We start from the raw sequence: 20,199 nt of genomic DNA, 5'->3' as shown, positions 1-20,199 counted from the left end.
TCAAATTCACCTATAAATCATCACTGCACTGGGACAGTGCTGTTTTTTGAGGAAGACTATGGGTAACCAAGCTTATTTCTGCCAAACCCCTAATAATGCCAATCTAGTAACATCGTTATAATGGTATAGTAACAATATTTGTACTAACATAAAAGTTAGTAGAAATGTATACAAACTGGTATCCCATCAGTATCAAAGAAGGAGCTCCCGGCTATAAAAAGGTTGGTGACCCCTGATTTATGGCCTGGCAGGGTTTAAATAGTCAAGGGTAGCATTATGTTCTGAGTTTCAGGTTTCAAATCTTGTTGAATTTGTTTTACCACCACATTTTATTAAATATATTTGGAATGTTAGTGGGCATCTTTGCCACTGCTCCTCACTGGTTTTATTCCTATCTCACTGATGTTTTTTTTCTCTTACTTTGAATATGTTTGCCGTTATGGCCGTTCAAACTAAATGTATGGTTTCCTAAGGATCTATTTCTGGCGCAATACTTTTTCATCTAAGTTTGTTTCCTCTTTGATTTGAACAGTGTTTGCCCTGTCTGTTTTTATTCTGTTTTTAATATTAGACACCTGCAAAGGAGATTACATAGGAAGTTCTGACAAAAGCATTCCGCTCATTCTCACCAGGGTTGTGGGGGTGCGATGGGCAGGGGCACACCCCGAACTGGTTGCCAGCCAGTCACATGGCACACAAAGACAGACAACCATCCACTCGCTCACTCACACCTAGGGACAATTTAGAGTCACCAATTGACCTGTCATGCATGTCTTTGGAATATCGGAGGAAACCGGAACGCCTCAATCAAGCCCACACAGGCATAGGGGACAGAATCCAAAGGACCCATCCTTAATATGAAAGGTTTAAGATTATTGGGGTATGTGTGATTTTGATATGGATGAAACCTCTGTACGAATTTGCTTAACTGGAATCTAAATTCAGACTAATTAAGTCACAAATGTGACCCTATCTACAGTGCTTGAGAGTAAATACATTTATATAAGCTTGTAAAATGCGAGTTTTATCTGCAGTTTAAATGTAGTATTTGCAAGGCAGTTAAAAGCACAAGACATGCACAAGAGGCAATAGAAAGGCATGCATGAGAGACAAGGGAGAGAAAAAAATGACTTTGATGTACGTCTACCCCGCAATAGGATTGGCTTGCTATTTACTAGGGTGACTCCCACCCCGCCCGCTCACATACGCCCCTAGACAGTAAGTTTTTTTTTCTTACCCTGTCAAAGAAGGAAATCAAGCAGACATGACAGACAAGGCTATAGCTGGTTGGAATGTTTAGAACAGGAAAAAAAGGAAAGCCAAGAACTTGGTGTTGGAGTTAGTATAATCAACATTAGCAATGCTCCTCAACGAGGCTACGTTACATCAAGTAAGGGGGACCTTGAGTTCAATAATTGTTTTTCAACAGATTTTTACACCAAGTGATTGAATGTTGAGATTGGATTTAGAAATATAAAGCTGTTAAAATGAATAATCATTTCAGAGGAATGATAGTCAAGTGGTTTTCTTAACTTCATGTAGACAATGGTGGGGGTGCCTTGCACATTAGTGGCAATAATTTTTTTAGTGTAAGTTGAGTGGGGCAAACAAGTATTTAGTCAACTAATGCACGTGCTCTCACTTAAAAATATTAGAGAGGCTTGTAGTTGTCAACACAGGAAACCATGAAAGACAAAATATGAAAAAAAAAAATGCAAATCATGTTGGAAATTAAGTATTTGGATAAAACGAAAAGTTGTTATGAACCTTTGGTTGGCAATAACAGAGGCCAAACATTTTTTGTAACTCTTCACAAGCTTTTCACAAACTGCTGCTGGTATTTTTGTATTTATTCCTCCATGCAGATCTCCTCCAGTGCATCGATGTTTTGGGGCTGTCGTTGGGCAACACAGACTTTTAACTTCCTCAATCGATTTTCTATGGGGTTTAATTCTTGGGACTAACTGGGCCATTCTAGGATCTTGAAATGCTTTTTACGAAGCTACTCCTTTGTCACCAAGGCTGTGCATTTTGGATTTTTGTCATGCTGAAAGACCCAGCCACGTCTCATTTTCAATGCCTTTGCTGATTGAAAGAAATCATTACTCAAAATCCCTGATGCATCGCCCCATTCCTCTTTGTGTTTCTAGTATTTTTGCTCTTTGTTCTTTTTATCATTTTAATGCCACGGGCTGAAATCTTGCATGGAGCCCCAGATCGAGGAAGATTATAAGTGATCTTGTGTGTCTTCCACTTTTTTAATATTCACTTCCACAGTTGATTTCTCTATACCAAGTGTTTTACCTATTGTATAATCAGTCTTCTTAGCCTGGTGCAGGTCTACAATTTCATCTCTGGGGACTTACGACAGCTCTTTGGTCTGAGTTGAGGACAGGTATCTTTTATACCAATAATGAGTTAAAACAGGTGCCAAGTAGCAAGTGGAGCCTCTTTGTAAGAAGAAGTTGGACCTCGATGACATCCAGAACTCCTGCTTGTTTGTAGGTGACCAAATACTTATTTTCCATTGTCATTTGGAAATAAATTCTCTAAAAATCAAAAAATGTGAACACTTTTTTTTATGGTTGAGGTTTACCCATGTTGACAATAACAGGCCTCTTTAAAGTGAGTGAATTTGTAGTATATATATATATATATATATATATATATATATATATATATATATATATATATATATATATATATATATATATATAGCACGGCGGCGCAGTGGTATATATATATATATATATATATATATATAGCACGGCGGCGCAGTGGTTAGCGCATGTGCGGCACAGTTCAAGTCATGGGAACCTCCTGCGTGGGTTAAAATCCAGCTCCAGACTTCCTGTGCGGAGTTTGTATGTTCTCCCCGTGCTTGCGTGGGTTTCCTCCGGGCACTCCGGTTTCCTCCCACATTCCAAAAACATGCATTTCAGGTGAATTGGCCGGTCCAAATTGTCCCTAGGTGTAAATGAGCGAGCGAGTTGTCTGTCCCCGTGTGCCCTGCGATTGGCTGGCAACCAGTTCAGGGTGTCCCCTGCCCACTGCCCGATGATTGCTGAGATGGGCTCCAGCACCCCATGACCCTACTGAGGATAAGCGGTGCAGCTAATGAGATGAGATATATATATATATATATATATATATATATATATATATATATATATATATATATATATATATATATAATTGCATCAAATCATTTGATCGTTTCTTCCATAATGAAGCACATGGTGTCTTTATCATCTTTTATAAACAGTTTGACATTTTAGTAGACACTCAAAATAAGAAGAGGTGATTTTAAACTTGCAAGGAGAACAGTGAGGCAAACCTTCGGATAAAAAACCTGTTCTAAAGGCCCTCCCCTGAGTTATTTTTATGAAATCACATTGGTTACATAAGCATATCTGCCCTAAAGAGTGTGAAAACCAAAAAAAAAAAAACACATGGCCACTGGTGACAATGACTTAAATAGTCTGTAATAGTCAAAACAAAAATGCAATTTTAGTAAAAATAAACAACTGGCGTCCAGTCATAAAATTAACTTATCTAAAACCTAATGCGGCCCAATCTCACCCGGCGGTCCACAAGAAATTTGAGTTTGGGATTTCTGGTCTACACTCTGTGTGGGGCCTGCCTCTGTCAATCAAAGTCTGGGGTCCTTGCCTGTGCCAGAGGACTGTCACTCTTTTTAGTGCCAATAAGTTCTCCCTGGGTGATTTTACTCACAGGCTTTCTCTGTACTCCACCATGTATTCTTGCATTTATTGTTAAAGGGAGGGTGTTTGGGGGGAAGTTTGTTTATATATGAAAAGTAGTTATATAAATTAAAAAAAAAAAAAAAACTGTGGTAGAAATTTGTAAAAAAAATGAACAGACATGGGCCATGAAGTAGTAGAACAGATTTTTGTTATTTGCAGCAGCTTTATTAACACAATACCCAACATTTGTAACGTTGCAAAATCCCATGGGTTTTTTTGTTGAACATTTTATAGAACATAATTTATTTAGACTTACTTTATTAGCACATCCACATATACTATCACCAGCATTGGGACTAACGCATTATAAAGGAACGCATTCCAGGAACGCAATTACTTTTTTCGGTGACAAGTAATGTAACATGTTTTTATTACTAATTTATAACTCCATTATCAGTATAACATGGTGAGTTACTTGACTTGACTTCGGCGTCTTCTTATTGAGTCTTGTTCCTCCTCAGCTCATAATGTAATATTTAATAATATTTGCCAGGTGGTTAGCGCGCAGTTCCATGGTGCGGAGGTTCAGAGTACAATTCCAGCTACTGCAGCCTCCCTGTTTGGAGTTTGCATGTGATCCCCGTTTCCTCCCACATTCCAAAATGTCAATTCGCCTGTTCAAATTGTCCCTAGGTGTGAATAAGCGAGTGAGTTGTTTGTCTCTGTGCGCCCTGGCAACCCGGTTCAGGGTGTCCTCTGCCCATTTGTGAAGATAAGCGGTGCAGTTGATGGATGGATAACGATTAAGAAGGTTAAGCGTTTTACATCTATAAACATTTACTATTACGCTGTCTCTAGCACAGAGTATGAGGTCGCTGAAATCCTCCTCATGGAGATATTCTCCCCACCGTATATACTCGCACCTGAGCTGTTTTCAGCTATAAAACAAAATTGGAAAAAAGGGGTCAGCTATATGTGCATATTTGACTGTGTGTCACCAGTAGCGAATTTTAGGCAGTGTGTATTGGCACTTATACAGGAACAACAAACTCATTGGGGCGAACATGAGCACAAAATTTATGGAGTGTGCCAAATATTGGCCTTTTTATTTGTAATCTTTTTTTTGCAATACGTACATAAACTAGAAATAGAAATGGAAATCAAATTATTTGAAGTCTAAAGACAAAATGGATACGTAGTATCTGAGCTTAGTGTTTGCATGCTCTCAAGATTGCACCAGCCAAGAAATATGAAAGGTTTCATATTGCTTTCACAGGCTAGTGTCAACACTTTCTTCTATTTTTACTATTGTTTGGCTATTTTGAAGCGGTTTTAGGGGTTTGGTTTCAATGTCATTTATACAGTAATTTGTCACTTAACACACGTAGTTACTTTCAAAGCAAAGAAAGTCAAACTCCAAGTAATTAAAAATACAAACCCACCAAATGAACCAACCGTGCAAAAAGCTTATACTTATATAATTTATGTGGTTTCTGTGTTGTTTCAGTGACATAAGGATCTATGCATATAATCATTCAACATGACATATGGACCACCATCCATGCTGATTGGCTAAAATCTGAAAAGTTCTATTCATCCCATATTATGTCTTTGGCGAGTGGGAATCCTTGCTTCCGATGTTACAATTGCACCACCTGATAGGAACATGTGCCCGCTCGTGTGAACAACCCTTATTTTGATTCTCTCGTACCACCTCAAAGCCCCGGTTCAAGTTCAGTCTGAAACATAGCAGTTTCAGTAAAACAATAGGTGAAAACATCCATCCATCCATCCATCATCAGCACCGTTTATCGTCAGTAGGATCGCGGGGTGCTGGAGCCTATCCAAGCTGTCTTCGGGCAGTGGGCAGGGGTCACCCTGAACTGGTTGCCAGCCAGTCGCAAGGCACACAGGGACAGACAATTAACTCGCTCAGTCACACCTAGGGACAATTTGGACCGGCAAATTAACCTGACATGCATGTTTTTGGAATGTGGGAGGAAACCCGAGTGCCCGGAGGAAACCCACGCAAGCACGGGGAGAACATGCAAACTCCACACAGGAAGGTTCGATCTCAAGACCTCAGAACTGTGCCGCACACGCGCTAACCACTGCCCCGTCGTGCTGCCCCTAGGTAAAAACATAATGGAACTTAGATTTCTTTCTGTAGGGCCTGTCAGGTTTAACCCAACAGATGTACAAAACCTATATACAAAAAAGACAGAGAGAACGTGATATTTGATTTACTTGCAAGGAGAAATATCCATAGTCTACCCTAAGGCAGTCTGCTGGATACTCTGAAATATTCTTATGCTCCTTGTCTTTTTATTGTGTTCGGAAGGCCCTAATCTACATAAGGTCTTTTCTGGTAAGGGAAGTGGGAGTGACAAAACAAACAGTTGAGACCTGTTTATACGATAACATGTTATCTATAGCAAACAAAAACTAAGTGAGCCTGCGGTCAGAGAGGTCCCTTATCTGGCCGCAAATAAGGTGTTATCCTGTTTCCTCCTTCTTCAAACACAAGCAAGAAAGGCGCATTGTATGCAAAGAAGCTTGTGCAATAGTAGAATAACATCTTTAGAGTTTAAATCCATCATTTCCCTCCTGTTTATTCACTTTGCACTATTTCTCTTTGTCATCCAATAACTTCTTCTCTCGATTTTCAGTTACAGAATCATGTTATAGTACTCATGTTACACTTAGAGGTTAAACTTTGTCGTCTGATTCACCGTAGTCAAAAACTTCTGAAAAAAGATCTGGAAAATGTAAGGAAGTGGCATTTGCCAGGCCAAAAAGGTCCCGGCGACGACGATCTTGAGGTCTTTGCAAAAAAAATGGCGTTGTGGAGGAAGTTCTCAAAGAGCTTGAGAAAGACGCGGTCATCCTTCTCCCGGTCCTTCTCCTCTGGGGTCTTTGGGCAAACGCAGCAAGGACCCTTCTTGGCCCCGGACAATTCCGACTTGGTGGGCTTGCTGATCTCCTCCATGTCGCTAAATCCCGTGGCAGGGATCCGGATCGGGATCTTCAGCTCTTTGGAGTAGTAATTGTGCAGGTATAGCTCTCGGTCTTCTGGCTGCCGCTGCCATCTGACGAGGTAGTAGGTTAGGTTGCCGTTGGGAAAAAGAGGCGGCGATCATTTGACCAGCAGCTTCGTGGATGAATTTGCGTAGGCACGGGGTTCTTTGGGCACGGTCGGCAATGACAGACGAGTTCGAATTCAAATAATGTCACTCTTTGCACCAGGAATGTGCTTGTCCTCCACCCGCAGGGTAATGGCCTTGACAAAAATGGCATACTGGGTCCAGGGTTTGAGGTGGTGAATGGCGACTTTGGGGTCCGTATTATTATCCTTTGGAAGATCCACGTCCACCATGTTCCAGCTGTTGGAACCGCAGCCGTCCTGGCCGTCGAATTCGGTGATGTTCTGAGAAGGGGCCTCTTTGTAGTAGACCATAAAGCTGATAAGGCCTTTGTAATCCCGTGGATGGTAGCGCTCCCACATCAGGCGGATGGCATAGCTGGACGTGCTGTTGGACAAAATCCTGAGGACGTGGCTCTCACAACTGGCTCTTTCGCCGTTATTGCGAAAGTCGCCTTCCTGGGGCTTTTCCGTGACGCTGGTTTTCTCCCACATGGTGTGGATCTCGGACATGCAGAGTTTGGGATTGAGGCGGAAGAAGAGACGTCCCGCACGGATGGTTAGGTTGTGCTGAGTCCAGTCCCAGAGGTTGTGAAGGTGCTGGATGTTGATGTCCAGATTGCCGGCGATGACGGTGCAGTCCTTGAGGGACTGAGCGGCGTTCACCGAGTCGATGACGGAGGTGGAGCAGATTTTGTCGCATAGGCCGTTGCAGGCGCTGCACAGCATCCGATTACTCTCGTTGCGTGCGGACCCGGAGGGGCAGTCGGGCATGCACTCGCCCTCGTGGATGACGAAGTGAACGTCGCTGGGCAGGTGAACTTGTGAGCAAAGGTCCATGGTGATGCAGCGCCATCCCTCGAACTTGAAAGTGCCGGGCGGGCAGTCGGGCACGCAGCGGCCTTCGTGGTAATAATGCAGGCAGGCGGCGCATGCCGTGTCGCTGTTTGCGTGCGTGCAACTGCCCAGACATTGGCGGTGGCAGCATTCGCCTTTTTCGGTGCAGGCGTGCTTGCAACGGCTGGGACACATTAATCGTTGTCCATTCGCAGCAGCTCCACCAGGATGGAAAGTCCTTTTTCCTTCCACACTGCAGCACGGTATGCCGCAAACTTCCAGTGAGAGGTTTTGAAGTGACCCTGCAGCGCCCTCCAGAGTTGCAGGGTTGGAGCTCTCAGCAAGGAGTGTCAAATATGGCTTCACCACTGCCGGGTGCAAAAGCATCTCAGCGCCCGTGGGGTTCTTGGAGAAACCTGGGGAACGCCATCCCAGTTGTCTTCCTGAGAGTTCTTTTACTTTTTCTTCTTCTCTTTTGCACATTAAGGTTTTCTTCAAACAACAATAAAAACGTTGCTATAATTGCTACTATCAATTCGCCTACCGCTACCATTCTACCTGTTAGCATTCTACCTGCAGATCTGCAATTCCTCCTAACACTTCCAGAGTTGTGGACAATCTTCACTGGTTTGAGACGACTGCAAACTATAATTGCAGCCCCCTTTGTAGCCAGACTTCCTCTGAAAGTTTTGTTGAGGAATAACAGCTCTCCAGTAGGTACCACAGTGCTATTACAATGACGCCTAAGAACAATCAAAGCGTATGCTAAAATAGAAACATCGAAACAGTTGTTTTACTCATGCTTAATTACTTTCTTACAGTGTGTCAAATGAGCTCATGTGTTTTTCTGCAATCTTTACTGCTTTTTATCAGAACCCAATCACCTGGTTCAACTAATTGGCTTTCCTGTGGAGACATAGAAAGTGTATCATCGTTCTCATTAGGATCTGCTAGTTGCTTCTGGTGCTGCAACATTTTTCTCATGTAATCAGCCAGAGTACTTTCATCATCAGTTTCCCACATATTTTTAAAGAATGGTAATTCACCAAATATTACTTCATATGGTGTTAGCACATTTGTACTGGTGATGTTAATATACAGTTTTACTAATTCTAGATATTTAGTCCATAGTCTTTTGGTTTCTTCCATACACTTCCTAAGTCTATTTTTTTATAGTTCCATTCTTTTTTTTTTTTCCACCAACCCTGCACTTTGTGGGTGATAAGCACAGTGATATTTTAGGTCTATATGAAATGCCTATTTTAGTTAAGTTTTTAATTTACAAAATGAACCATTATCACTATAGATCTTTTCTGGAATCCCATAACATGGAATTATGTCTTGGCATAATGCTTTAGCTACTGTTAGCGCATCTGGGTGTTTTGTAGGAAAAAGCTCTATCCATTTTGAGAATGAACCTATTATCATTAAACATAACTTTTTCCCTTCACTATTGTTAAGTTCTATAAAGTCCATAAAAGGTGATTAATTACAGTTCTCTATCTTTGGAAACTGTCCTCTCTTTGGTCTTAGATTACCCTGAGCATTGTGCTTTGCACATATCAAACATGTTCTACAATTTTTTATTTTATTATTATTATTTTTTTTAATAAGAGTTAAAACCATAGGTTATCAATATCTGGTTAATCAATCCTACATCCCTCCTGTTGAGACATGTCTTCCCATGTCTCAATATTTCTGCCCATTTATATAGATTTTTTGGTAGGATTGGTTTATCTTCTTGTCATTTACAGATTCCATCTTTTAGGTGTACTCCTTTTCTTTTCCAGAGTTCTTGCTCTGGTTTAGGCGATTGTTGTTGCATTTCTTGTAGTATTTTGTTTTTTAAGGCATTTTCTGTTAGACTTAGAACTGTTATTTCTCGTTGTGCAGCTTGTTTTGCTATTTTATCTGCAAATGCATTGCCCTTTGAAACTGGGTTTGTTTCTGGTGTGTGGGCCACACATTTACATATAGCTAACTGTTTTGGCAGCTGCACTGCTTGTAATAGTTCTGTTAGCAGTTTTGCATGTGTCACTGGTTTTCCTGTTGATGTTATCATACCTCTATTTTTCCAGTGTTGTGCAAACGTGTGAGTTGTTGCATAGGCATACTGGCTATCTGTGTGTATTGTTGCTATTTTATCTTTCATAAGTTTGCAGGCTTCTGTTAGGATCACTAATTCTGCAGTTTGAGCTGAACAATGTTGAGTTAATGCTTCTGCCTTTAATACTTTATCATGTGTTACTACAGCATAGCCTGTCCTCCTTTTTCCTGTTTCATCTTTCTTTCCTACGAAACAATACTTTCTCTGTTATTTTAGCCTCTTTTTCTTTTTGTTCACGTTCTGTTTCCTTTTTTCTTTTAGTTAAATGAAAACATTTTTTTTTTTTTTATCCATGCAGATATACATTTTTTAAAATTTTCATGATCTGTCTCAAGATAATTAATCTGCTATTTTTAAATTCCTATGATCATACCTACTCAAGCTCAATCAGTTTCTCGTTATCTTCTGAAAACACTCCTTCCATAGAAATTGTTTCTTTTTAACTATAAGTCAGCATTTGTTACGTATTTATCAATCATTTGTTAATTGTAACATGCTTATACTTAAAAATTAAGCGTGGCTTATTTCACCTTCTCTTGAAAGACTTTTTATCAGTTGTCCTCCTAGGGGATCTTGTCCTTGGCGCTAAACTTATCAAAATTCCAAACCATCACACTGCCTAAACATCAAAAATCTCAAAAATGCCAAATGGAACTCAACGTCAAATCTTTTTTAATTGTCATTTCCTCTCTCTTCAATCATAATCAACTATCTTTTCTCATTGATTCAATATAAAACAACATATACTTGTCACTAATAAATTGCCTTATCAACTCGCATTGTATTATATTATATTATTATCATAATCTTCGGTTTGCAATAGTATTTTCTCTTTGCAGCCCCTTAATATCCTTAGAGATTAAGAGCTATACAAATAAACATGACCTTATCTGAATTAATACTTGTGTGTCCTTTTTTTCCTTTTAAGAACAAAGCACATTTCATTTAGAGATTAAAACGGAAAATTTAATTTCCAATCTTACTATTTCTTTTTCTGTGTTAATACGTCGTTATTTTCAAACTCATTTCAAAATTTTGATTATTTGAAATGACTCAGATTTCCTGCTCTTTAGTATGCAATATTCTTTTTCTTTTCCTGATTCTACTAATATGTCATCTACATAAATTAGTAGTTGGCTCTTATTTAGAGGCTCGAAACTTACTTGAGAGTAAATTATTGGACTTTCACAATACCCTTGAGGTAATCTGGTGTAGGTATATATTTTCCCTTTAAACGTAAACGTAAACCAAAATTGATTGTCTTTATGCACTGGTACTGAGAAGAATGCGTTGCTTATATCTACCACTGTGAAATACTTGGCCTTTGGGTTCAGTGAGTTCAATAGCGTGTGTGGATCCACCAAACAGGGACCTTTGGATCACTGTATTATTTACTGCTATCAAATCCTGAACAATTGTCCATCATGTTGATGGGGTGCCTCATTTACAGAAAATATCGGTGTGTTTACGGGTGACTCAGCGTATTCTACTAGTACTCCCACCTTCTTTAAATCTTCTATTACAGGTTATATTCCTTCCATTGCATCTGGTTTTAAAGAATATTGTTTTATTCTGGGCCGATGTTCTGTTTTGGGTCTTATTATTATAGTTTGTGCTACTTTTACTAGTCTTGCATATGTGGGTCCCTGGGACCATAGTTTATTAGGAATTTGTTTTAATAGCTCCTGCTGTTCCTTAGTAAAGTAAATGTGTCATTCCTTCTTTTTTTTTTCAGATGTACTCCTGAGTTTACTATTATAGTCTAGAATACTGACTTCCTGGATAGTCCAGTAGAATCGCTGAACCATGTGTTAACGCCTGTTGCTACCCAATACCGTACATTTTCTCCTCTGTAATATTATTTGTGTATAAATATTGTGGTATTTCTTTCTTCTTCTTCTAAAGCAAAACAACATATTATGTCCATGCTTATTAGCATTTAATTAGATATTCATCCCCTTGAAATAATATTCTTTTATATTTGTAGCTTTTCTATAAAAGTAATGTTATAAATGGTAAAAGGTCTGCATTTATACAGCGCTTTTCAAATCAACGAAGACCTCCAAAAGCACTCTATAATGTGCTTCACTCTCACCCATTTGCTTTTTTAGTCATCTAGACTTAACACAATTCAATGTTGAAAAAGTAAAGTTATTTGTCCCAATCTATGGTATTACGGTTAGTCTCACTTAATTTTCAACCAATTATCTTTTTTGATATTTAATTAACTTTCCCCTTTATGTTTCTCTTTCTTTTTTTTTGTATGCTCCTTTTCTTAATATTTATTTTCTTTTCCCTTTATACCTTCTTTTACTTACTCTTATCTTTCTGTATTTGTAACTTCCCTACCTGTTCTGCCAACAATCCATTCTCAACATAACATTCCTTCCTTACACGCTCTCTCACAATAGCTTTTTAGCTCACCAGTTTAATGCGAAAATGACGTATAATCATCTCACTCAATTTTAATGTTTTCCTTCAAACCAATTAAATCTACTATTTTAGCTTCACTTATTTAATGTGAAAATCACATGTATTGATGTGCAACAAGTTATATTACTCATTTGTATTCCACTCAATACATTTTTCCTCCATATTCATTGAAAATAAATTATTTATTAACGCTTTTTCAATACTTTTTGTATAAAAATGCCTTTATCTCAAATTAATTTATTCCAATTCACTCAAATAGATTTTTTCTAGTCTTCCGAGTCCTTATTTTACCAATTTTTTTTACTGAAAACAGGAATATCTTATCTTTTTCTGTATTATTCTGTCATTATCTTGAATTAACGCATCTAAAATAACTCACTCATTTTTTCCCTAAATTTCTCAGTTTTTAATTTATCGATTTTCAACTAAAAAATTCGGACCGCAAGAAAATCTCCAGAACCATCTGTGGCCCCCAGTGCCTGTGTTAAACACCCTTATGGTGAACACCTATTCCTCAAAAAATTTACTTTTTCCAACTCCTTTAATCTGTTCTATCAATTCTTCTTAAATATCACTCTTTAAACAATCTCAGCTCTTTTGAAAACGTACTTTTTTTAGCGTTTAGCTTTCTTTTTGACAAGTAAGACAGACAAACATATAACATAAGACATACACAGGGCCCAAACAATCAAACTTCTAATAAATTTAACAAAATTTGGTGATTTAGGTTTCTTATTTTCTCTTTATAGAGTATGTTTTCTAAGTTTAAAACCTCTTCTTCAAATCTCTCATGGCGAGTTTTGAAAAGATATTCTTCCTCTTCCTCATTTTTATCCTTTAGCTTTATCTCTATCTCAAATTTCATTTCAGGCTTTGGTCCTGGTTCCGGGCCTAGTCATGCACTCTGATGGTCTTGTGGGGAAGGGTTGCTTCTGCAATTTATAGCAATATGCCCTTCCTTCCCACAAGACCAACAGGTTCTAGGTTTATTGCTTGCACGTGATCCAAAACCTCTGCCTCTACCTCTAGATTGTTGAAAGAACACTGTGGTTCCTTCATCTTCTTGGTAGAAAATTGTTGATGGCTTCTTCTCCCCTTTCTTACTTTTGATCACTTTCTCAGCATGGAGGGCATGATTTATGTATTCTGCAAGTGTTCCTCCATTCATGCTTATATAGTGGCGATTTACCCATCCACTAAACTCTGGTAAGGAGCCTGAGTGCAATGCATTTTTTAATTGTTGTTTATAGGGGCCCTCGTCAGCTCCATCACCAGGTTCTAACCCACTATGTGCCCTAAACACCTTTTCCATTCTTACTCTGTATTCATCAAATGGCTCATCTGGTTTTTGTTTACATCTCCCTATTTCATTGTAATTTGCTCTTTTCCTGTATTTAGTTCTGATTCTTTCTAGGAGAGGGGTCACCTTTTGTGTCAATCGTTCAGATTCGGGTGCAAGTATCACGGGAGGGTTAGCGTCATTAGTTGGAGAGTATGCTACTTTTACGTGGAACCAATCTGGCCCTAATTGTGTCATCCAAACTCGCTGTACTTCCATTCCGTTTAGATGATAAGATCGCCTTAGATTTTCTATCTGCGTTATGCATTCCTCTATATCCTCTCTCTCCTGTCTTGCTATTTTTATCCAGACTTGTGTCTGTTCATAACCTTCTTTTCTCATCTCATTATTTTTCTGTTTGCATTTGTTTCTTATTTTTTGTTGCAGTTCTCTAATGCCTGCTGTGGACAACTTCCCATTAAAGTTATATTGTTTTATCCAGTAACATAGGGGTTCTATTGCTGAGGAATCTTCCTTTTCAATAACTTTCCAGTCTTTGCACGAAAAATCTTCTAAAAGCTTCTGTTTTGCTTTACTTTGCCCCTTTCCCATTTTTAGAACTAAATTTGGACTCAGTGGTTTTTAATACCTAGTGTATTCTAACACTGAGTTTCTCTTTCAACAGGATGGTGATAAATAACCTTTTGTGGTAAAACTCACTTCTACCTTTTTCCCAGGTGGAGTTTTCTTGCCTACATGCATCCACAAAGGCTCACCATTTATTCCCTGTTGCTTTGGTATAAAATACAATTACCTAGTGGTAATAGTATTTTCTTTCACACTCACTTTCACTCTTTTTGAAGAACAAAGAACTTCCCTTGAGTTCTTTTTAAACAAAGAGGAACCCTTGCCCTTTTACTTAGAGGAACCCTTGCCCTCTTACTTAAGACTTCACTGTGTCTTAAGGCCCACTGGCCACGTTTCTCTTTTACCTAATAGTGCCTAGGATTGTTAGGATTTATTTTCTTAACTCTGTTTTGAATTCTTCACACTCATACCCTTTTACTTTAGTCACATGCATTCCTTTTTAAAATAAAAGTTTTACTCACAGTTCTCTGAGTCCTTGGACTTTCCGTCAACCTTCGGATCCCAACTTGTAAGGAAAGGACCAGTCCCGAAAAGGGTCTTAATGCTGTGGCCACAGACTTGCCTGGATCTTTACTCACACGCTGGGATCGTCAGGTATCTTGGAATCCGGCTTTCGAAGGACCAAATAAATGTCAGGTTTAACCCAACAGATGTACAAAACCTATATACAAAAAAGACAGAGAGAACGTGATATTTGATTTACTTGCAAGGAGAAATATCCATAGTCTACCCTAAGGCAGTCTGCTGGATACTCTGAAATATTCTTATGCTCCTTGTCTTTTTATTGTGTTCGGAAGGCCCTAATTTACATAAGGTCTTTTCTGGCAAGGGAAGTGGGAGTGACAAAACAAACAGTTGAGACCTGTTTATACGATAACATGTTATCTATAGCAAACAAAAACTAAGTGAGCCTGCGGTCAGAGAGGTCCCTTATCTGGCCGCAAATTAGGTGTTATCCTGTTTCCTCCTTCTTCACACACAAGCAAGAAAGGCGCATTGTATGCAAAGAAGCTTGTGCAATAGTAGAATAACATCTTTAGAGTTTAAATCCATCAGGCCCAATGATTAAACTCCCCACGGCCCTGTACTAGTCGACCACCCGGTGGACCACTATTATAGACCATTCTGTGTTGGGGGTCACAAACTCCAAAATAAAGAGTGTTTCAATCTTCTGTTGTACATTGTTCATTACCATATTGTAAAATTTGCAACAGAGTAATGGGAATGAAAAGAATGTTGCCATGTCGGTTGGATGGCCTGCTACAGTGCGCTAGCTTATCGTGCCTTCTATTTAGATTTCTGCCTGGCCAAAACTAGAACATCAACAACATACATTCCCCCACCAAAACTATTATAATGATAGTATATATAGGTTGGGAAAATGTCCATCTTTTAGTCTCATCTCATCAGCTGCACTGCTTATCCTCAGTAGGGTCGCGGGGGTGCTGGAGCCCATCCCAGCAATCATCAGGCAGTGGGCAGGGGACACCCTGAACTGGTTGCCAGCCAATCGCAGGGCACACTGGGACAGACAACTCACTCGCTCATTCACACCTAGAGACAATTTGGACCGGCCAATCCACCTGAAATGCATGTCTTTGGAATGTGGGAGGAACCCGGAGTGCCCGGAGGAAACCCACGCAAGCACGGGGAGAACATACAAACTCCGCACAGTAAGGCCGGGAGCTGGATTTAAACCCACGCAGGAGGTTCCCACAACCTCAGATCTGTGCCGCACACGCGCTAACCACTGCCCCGCCGTGCGGCCCCATCTTTTAGTCATATTATCAAAAGTGAACGAACATAATTTTGAAAGGTAATGTATATTTTAAAAAGACATAGTATAAAAGGTTTATTAAGGTCAGATATTTATTCCCAATTGATTCATTAAAATCAAGGCAGCATACAATTTTGAGTTGATTTAACAATAATCTTTCAATCCCAGTGTAATTTTTGAATTTCAGTTTTGATTTGAATTAAGGTTGCATCAAAGAGGCACAAACAGTTGTTTTAAATCTCATCACAGATTCCCAAAAAATATAATTTTTGTCTTGTGTTTCTTATGAACCCAGTGCAAATCAATAAGAAAATGATACAATCAATAAAACAATATACACTATATTGGCACAACCCTTAATTTTTCAAAAAGCCTTCCTCCGTTTCAGTCTCTAAATGGCTGCCCAAACATTTCGGACATTTTGTTTGCCACCCATATTCCTGTGAACCCATTCCAGCCGATATGTAAGAAAAAGCAGTCTTGATAACTACTAATTTAATCCTACTTTCAGTCATCATTATCGATTCTGCATTTTAACTAAATGTTGACAACGTGTTTTCCAAAACTTTGGTAAGTAGGTGTGGGTGATACTGGGAGTTCCTTTATTGATCTGATCCAAGTAAATGGATAATAGTATCGTTCCATGCCTGATCTGATACTACTTGCTTGGAAATGTCACGATCATCCAGTAAATGAATCTTACCCTCTTGAGTTAGTTTTTAATTACAATAGTTGCCATAATTGCCATAGTGACAACGAATTTACGGGCTCTTTTTTCAGGAACGATAACATGTTTACATTTGTAGTTTCAGCTTGTTGCTCTTACCAGGTTTATGTTTTTTTCATGTGTTTACGTAAATTTGTGGTGTTCCCACAGCTACAGATCACTTTACCGCAATAACTAAGCCTGGCTATTTTTCTTTTGTGTAGTTGAAAAAATTAGTCCACATCGTGCCACACTTTCTGTTTGCCTATGACATTTTTAGCTTCTGGTAGGGCCTGGGCACATAGATTTGGCCTTCTCTTCTGCCTAGAAGGCAGGATGCAACAACAGGCTGGAAAGGGAGAGGTGTTAAAAGTGTGCCTTTCAGTCCTAAATGAGATTAGCCGAAGGAACTCGGTAAGAAAGAGAATGGCTGCGCTATCTACATAGAGAAGTGGTGTTTTGCGGAAATTGGTGGATGAGTGATGTATGGATTTGAGGACAACAGTATCCATCTGATCCAAGTACTTGTGTATCCATTGCCGATCCATTTTCCCACCCCTATTGTTAATCACAATGTCCAAACAATCAATTCAGTTCACAACTCAAACTCAAATTTTGCTCTGCAAGACAGGTACAAGTGTGATCTCAATGAGGATAATGACAAATATACAGGTATACTAGGTTAGACCCAACCTGGATGCTCTCTATTATCAACATACCTTAACTTAACCCCACAAAAAAACAAGTTTAATGTTCCTTTTTTCCATTGTACTCACCATATGTTAGTTCAAAGATTGCACTGCATGCATTTTACAAGCTTAATTTGATTTGACTCTTTGACTTTACACAAACTGCAACAATGCGTAATACTGCTCTAAATAGCATTTTGAAGCGTGAAAACGATGCAGGCATCTACAATGGGCTTAGCACCTCAGCTGGCATTCATCTATGATGATGGATATTCGCTAGACTGGCAGACATACAGTTGCCCCATACTTTATTTGTCAGTGCCAAAAGATCTTTTGGGCTTTTCTAGATTGAACATAAAACGGTTCTGAGGATAGCTTAATGTGTTGATTTCGAATGGAAACGACTCAATTCTGTTAACACAGTAATGGCCACTCATGTTGCTGTTCTTTGATTTTCAGGCCCCTTCGGGCTGATCTGCTTTTTGTAACAGGGTTTGTACAGGTGTTTGAAATCCGTGAAAATGCTTCCATTTTAATAACGTGCTTTCAAGGATTGAAAAGTGATTGAACTTTGAGTAAAATACTTTTACTTTTTTGGAATTGGTGCCATGATTCTCAACAAGTCTGCTTAAAAATGTGCAGACACACTTTCTGCTGGCTTTGCTTTGCCATCGCATTTCTTAATCCATTTGAATTAACAGCAGCTGGCATTAGTTTGTATGGCATTATCAAATGAAGTGTCATTACACCTTACGGGTCATGCCCAAGAGGACAGGTGCATAATACACCTGCCCAGCACTATGAAATGTGTATTTATGCATGGATTACGGATCAACTATGGACATGTATTAGAAGTCATGCAAAAATTAAGGTAATGTTTTTCAGTGGTAAATTGAATTGAATCAAAATTTGAAAAATCTAAACCTATCTAGCCCTATAGGAAAATTTCTCCCTGAAAAAAAAGCAAGTTGGGCCACCTTTGGCAGCGATAACAGAAATCAAACCTTTATGATAATTGGCAATGAGTCTTTCACAATGCTGTGGAGGAATTTTGGCCCACTTTTCTTTGCAAATGTGTTTTTAATCTACCATATTGGAGGGTTTTCTAGCATGAACTGCCCTTTTAAGGTCACACCGCATCATTTCAATTGGTTTGAAATCTGGACTTTGACTTGGCCCCTTCAGAGCCTTGATTTTGTAGTTTTTGAGCCATTCAGAGGAGGACTTGCTGGTGTGTTTCGGATTGTTGTCCAAATGCATGATGCAAGAGTCCTTGAGTTTGTAGGAGTGAACTGGTGGCTAGCGGTTCTTCTTCAGGATCTGCTGGTAAATAACATAATTCCTTATTCCGTCAACCATAGCAAGTTGTCCTGATCCTGAGGCAGCAAAGCAGCCCCAGACCATCAAACTGACACCTACATGCTTTACTGTTGGCATCATTTTAGGTTTCGTTTATTTGAAAAGGGACAGATATGCTCCATAAACTCATGTCACATACTAAAACATTTTAGCCAAGGCTAATTCTTAATGTCTATCTCTAGATGGGCTTTTACAGAAAAAAACATACATAAAATACACAATATTATAAAAGAGCACAATTGGAGAGGCTACATGTGGTCACATGGCTGACTTCTTATTGAAAAGTCTTTAAGTTTATGTTTAAATAGGACCCAGTTTGACTCTTCCTTTAGTTCAGTGGGTAAATCGTTCCAGGCTTTAGTGCCTTGTATAGTAAAAGCTGATTGTCCAAAAGTAATTTTCCGCCTCAGGACCTGACAGTTCCCGCTCTGAGCTCCTCTGGTTCTGGAGCCCACAGCCCTGAGGGGATCTATGCTCTCACAAAGAACCGGTGGGGCGTGATGATGCAAACCTTTTTTTGAGTTTTTCCTTGCTCTCATGTTGGTTCCAGATCAGGGGATGGTGTAATAATAGTCTGAAAAATAGTCTGTTTAATAACCTGTGCAGCCCTTTGAGACTCTTTGTGATTAAGGGCTATACAAATAAAAATGACTTGATTTGACTTAACTGTGCACATATATTAAAGTTCTCAAAATATATATATTCTCAAAAGATAGGCCAAAAGGAAATATTGGGTTTTAATATATTTTCCCCCATGAGCGAGTGAGGTTTCTCAGCTAAAAGTACATAATTTTAGTTGATTTTGAATGTATACATCTCAGTAGTTCCACTTTTTCATTTAATGGTGCTGAACGCAATTTGCAACTTTCTTACTTCCTGACACCATCTTCTTGCTTTTGTCATCACTTCAGCCTATGTCAACGCCTTTATTCAGATTCAGATTCAGATTCAGATCTACTTTATTGTCATTCTAGTACACGTGTATACAGAACGAAATGTCGATGCATCTGACCCCCACAGTTTCCTTGAATGTACAGATATAAATAATGTTGTATTGTATTTTGGCTACGTATAGTATTTTACCATAGTGCCGATAGTGCAAGAAGAGTAGCTAACCAGATGCGCAAAATGGGCAGTCAGGTTAACAAGTCAGGTACACAGTAACATTAACACTGTAACAATATGTTGCGCAACTCTTCTTTTTTACTCTTTCTTGGACTTGGGGTTGGTAATCGAACTCAACTTAAAACCTTCTCTTACTTTCACCATTTTCATGCTTTTTAAAAAAACCTGCAAGGACGAGCATAATGTCACTCTCCAGCATTCCCCCACACCCCATTCTTTGAACGTAATGAGTTCCACCCGAACAGCTCTTTTTAAGGCGACCCTAAAAGGGGCACCCCAGCTTTAATGTTTGTCCACTGTGAGCCTGTTCAAAATGGGCAAAGTGAGTAAAAATATTTAAGATGTCTTTAAAATTGAGGCTAATTGAGCATTAAAGAGAATATCATTTTG

At 39.1% G+C, this 20,199-nt stretch overlaps 1 protein-coding gene and 1 pseudogene across 1 annotated transcript in view; both read right to left on the bottom strand.

Moving 5' to 3' along the window:
• Window positions 1-20,199, bottom strand: part of LOC148367311 (uncharacterized) — a 45,547-nt gene that overhangs the window by 13,348 nt on the left and 12,000 nt on the right. The window lies entirely within an intron of this gene.
• LOC148367312 (insulin-like growth factor 1 receptor pseudogene) lies at window positions 5,965-8,073 on the bottom strand (annotated as a pseudogene).

Source organism: Urocampus carinirostris, chromosome 4, assembly GCF_059441175.1.
Source record: "Urocampus carinirostris isolate Australia breed hairy pipefish chromosome 4, RoL_Ucar_1.0, whole genome shotgun sequence".
Lineage (NCBI taxonomy): Eukaryota > Metazoa > Chordata > Actinopteri > Syngnathiformes > Syngnathidae > Urocampus > Urocampus carinirostris.
Note: the sequence above shows the minus strand (reverse complement) of the source record. Positions and strands in the feature narration are given on the sequence as shown.